Source organism: Sorghum bicolor, chromosome 10 (genome assembly GCF_000003195.3).
Source record: "Sorghum bicolor cultivar BTx623 chromosome 10, Sorghum_bicolor_NCBIv3, whole genome shotgun sequence".
NCBI lineage: Eukaryota > Viridiplantae > Streptophyta > Magnoliopsida > Poales > Poaceae > Sorghum > Sorghum bicolor.
Genome location: NC_012879.2, coordinates 34,161,892 through 34,166,295, shown reverse-complemented (window position 1 = coordinate 34,166,295; position 4,404 = coordinate 34,161,892).

The window sequence follows — 4,404 nt, the reverse complement described above, 5'->3', positions numbered from 1 at the left end:
GAGTACGTATACAGGAACGTATGGGAGAAAAAGGGATATACAAAGGAGCTGTCAGAGTCAGTTACACATATCTCGAGATTGGCTGGACGATCAGGATAGTATCTACCCAACATGTACACACCGAATTTTCGCGTTCTGCTTTTGCCAAAGATGTCTGTGATGCCCCTATGCCACAGCAGGAGGACTCATATAACTGTGGTGTATATGTGATGGCTATTACAGAAGCGATCTGCGAATGGTTTCAGAAAAATGAGGAATCTGCATTTGATAAAATGGAATACAATGTCTTTGTGATGAATAGGGTAAAACAGAAGGGTAAAGATCTGAGGATGAAATATTACCAGATGATACTAAAGTATAAACATGAACTAAAGAATTCCCAGGCCAGGTTAGTGAATATTCTTTTCTTGAACGAAGGTTAAACTATCATAATATCGTGAGAATCTTATCCTATGCACACTATTTGAACCCATTATTCTTATCCAAAGTTTTCATGGGAATGTGTTTCCTTTTCTATAACTTTGGATTTCCAGTGTCCAACTGAATCTCCGAGCCAAGGGAATTTTTTCTTTTTTTTGTTACTTTGCAATGATGTTAATATATTTCTTTTTTCTATTTTGGCTTAATTATCTGAGCATAGAAATTTCCATGCATCGGCTTTTGGATGTGATGAAAACTTTATGTGTTGTGTGGGAACTTCATAATGAAGTGGATAGGACGTGTTTAATCTCACATATTGCAGTTCTGTGAATAGAAATGTCCAGCATTTTTTCTCGATATGATGGTAATTTCATATGCGTTGTCCGAATGGCCCTAAATTTGTATGAGAATTTGTGTTTCTTTGTGCATTTTATTCTCAAGTGCTACATGTCCATTTGAATACGAAATTTGCATTTGCATACGAAATTTGTTTTCGTGGAATACTAGTGTTGAACCTCTAATTTCATTCCATTTCCCAGGATTGATGTGAACTGGCTGCAAAATGAACAACAACCTTTTAGCATGTGGGTTTCTCCAGCAAAGTTCTATTAACTTATAACCTGCTGTACCTACTCTGACATCTAAGTTCCAAATTTATCTGAGAAGTGATGCAGGGAGTACAAGAATGAGACTAGACGACCTTGCACCCTCAAGTTACCCTAGGCAATCTGCATGCTCTTTTTGGTGGCTATCCTCTCCAGATGTTGGGAGCGGTTATGCTGTCAATTGGTCGAATGCTCTTTTTTGCTTGCTATCCTATCCAGGTGTTGGGAGCTGATATGCTGCCAATTGGTCCACCAATGCTCATTTTGCTGGCTATACTCTCCAGATGTTGGGAGCTGTTATGCTGCCATCCTCAGCTCAGTGACTACATGCTTCCAAATCCTGTTCCTGCTTATGAACACTGCCCTCGAATACCCTCAAATATGGGTTCAAGCTAGTGGATTAGGGTGCAACTTTTAATTCTGGAATACCTTTTTGTTTAGGGTGCAGGATGGTACTCGATGGAAATGGCTGGTATTGTAACATATGCTGGTGCGAAGATTATCCAATGTAGACAAAATTGGAAGGCCCGAGAAAACTAGAGCATTCAAAATTTATTCTGGAACAAGCTGTGTCTTGTATTATTGCTTCTCTCACTAATTCAAGACTAGTGATGGAGCCAGGATTTAAAGTTCCCGATCCTTCTTTCTGTTGCGAGTTTTCGATGATATTTGGAATTTTGAACTCCCAAAGGCGTAGATCGGCCAACACGTGGCAAACCGACGTGAAATCGTGGAAGGGGGTTGGTGGGCGCCGGGTGTAGTCGGTGGGCGCCGGGTCCCGAGCCGGAAATTCCAAAATTTTTGAACTCTGTGCACGTGTGGTTGGTCAGAGGCCCTGAAAAGATCTTTTTAGTCGTTTCTTTGGTCCATTAAAAGGGGTTAAGGCCCAAGGTTGCTTGCATTCAAGAAGCATGCACAATGCTCGGGGTCTCTGAATGCTACCACGTCATTTCTCTTGCTTCTTCTTTCTCATATTCAAAGTAGACATTAACGCGTTGACCGTTCACCTTAAATAGCTTACCATCATCACTTTCTAGTGTGACGACACCGTGGGGTGCTACCGCAACGACCTTGAATGGTCCATCCCATTTACTTCGAAGCTTACCATGACCAAAGAGACGCACACGTGAGTTAAAAAGTAAAACTTTATCTTCGGGGTGAAACTCTTTATGTTTAATCCTTTATCATGCCATCTTTTAATTCTATCTTTATAAATCTTGGCACTATGATAAGCTCACTCTCTCTCTCCATTCCTCTAGCTCAAAAATTTGCATGTTCCTATTTTGTCTGGCTAGCTCGAGGTCCATGTTCCACTTCTTTATGGCCCAATGAGCCTTAAATTCTAGCTCTACGGGTAAGTGACAAGTCTTTCCATACACGAATTGGTATGGAGACATTCCTATTGGGGTTTAATAGGCTATTCGATTTGGTTTCAAAAAGTGAAAGAAGACTTGTAGGCTTCTCTTCCTTCTTGACTGAAGCAGGAAGATTAGAACTCACTAATGCAGTCTTGACAGCTCTTCCAACTTTTGCAATGTGCACCTTCTTGCTCCCAAAGACTGTGATTAAACAGATTAACAAATATAGAAAACATTATTTATGGAGGGGCTCGGACATGACAAGTAAAAAGCCCCCAAAAGCAGCTTGGCCACTGGTTTGCCTCCCCAAAACTGAAGGATGACTCGGTGTCCTAAACCTCTATGCTCAAAATGAGAGTTTACTGCTAAAGCATCTGCAGAAATTCTTTAATAGAGCTTCAATTCCCTAGGTTCAGATGGTCTGGGATAAGTATTACACAAGGAATAGACTTCCAATTGTAAGGGCAAATTTTAGAGGATCTTTTTGGTGGAAAGACATCCTAAAACTTTTGGATACTTTTAAAGGGATTGCCATGGTCACAGTTCATGATGGAAAGACTTGTTTCTTTTGGCAAGACCTCTGGAATGGGACAATTCTGAATCAAGCTTTTCCTAAACTCTTTTCCTTTGTGAAGAACCCAGACCCTCTGTATTCTTGGGTGCAATTCTAATCCCCTTCATGATCAGTTTCATTTACCTCTACCTCGAGAAGCCTATGCTCAATACTTCGATTTGGAGTTGCTCATTCAAAATCTTCAGATACAAGATGTTAAGGACACTTGGTCCTATATCTGGGGCTCTCCAGATTTTTCATCCAAGAAAGCCTGTAGACTTCTCATTGGTCATAGGCAGATCCATCCATCCTTCCAGTGGCTTTGGAAATCTTCTTATCAAAACAAAAGAAATTCTTTTTTTGGTTAGTCCTTCACAGGAGATTGAATACCAGGGCACTGCTCAGACGAAAGAATATGCAGCTGCAAGATTACAGCTGTGTCCTCTGTGCTTGTGGTATTGATGAAGAAATCAGTCATCTGCTATATCATTGTCCCTTCTCGGTGGCTTGCTGGAACACTCTTCATCTCGTGATACCTAATGCTTTGGATCCTCTGGCCATAGTAGAGAACCTCAAAGTTTAGTTCCAATTGCCTTTCTTCATGGAAATTATTATCACTATGTGTTGGTCTATTTGGATGATGAGAAATGACCTGATTTTCCACAATATCTCGCATACAGTGCAAAGATGCAAATCACTTTTCAAGAAGGAATTTGCTCTAGTTATTCTACGAGCTAAAGCAAAATATCATCTACAGATTCATTTATGGCTGCAGAACTTTATGTAATTTTTTTTCATTTTCTTGGTTTCTTTCTTTGTTTCGTGACTTTTAGTCTTGGCACTCTCTTTGTAATCTGTAAATATTTTAATAATAAAATACCAGTAGGGGGTCAAAGAAAAGGCTATTCGATATGTCCACAAAGCATCATAGAGCTTAACATGCCAGGACTTTCCCATTTCCTCTACTGTATTTTGCAGGATGTTCTTTATTTGTTTATTAGAGGTTTCTACTTGGCCACTAGTTTGAGGGTGATAAGGTGTGGCTACATGGTGTTAGATTCCTAGACTTGTCAAAAAGCTTCTAAACTGTGTGTCTACGAAGTGTGATCCTCCATCATTAATGACTAGTCTAGAAACTCCAAAACGGGGAAAGATGAAATCGCTTTGGAATTGGCCGAATTATAAGGCATGGCTTCTACCCATTTGGAAACATAATCTATGGCTACTAGGATATACTTGAAATTATTGGTTTTAGGGAAAGGTTCCATAAATCTACACCCCAAACATCAAACAATTCTACTTGTAGATTTTTAGTGAGAGACATAGCATCTCAAGCATTAATATTGCCGTGCTATTGACATTCTGCACACCGTCGGATAAAATCGCTTATGTTTGCATACATGGATGGTGTTGATGGTTGTTAACCATATGTTGGTGCCAAAATTTGTTTCCTGCTCTACAATCTCTG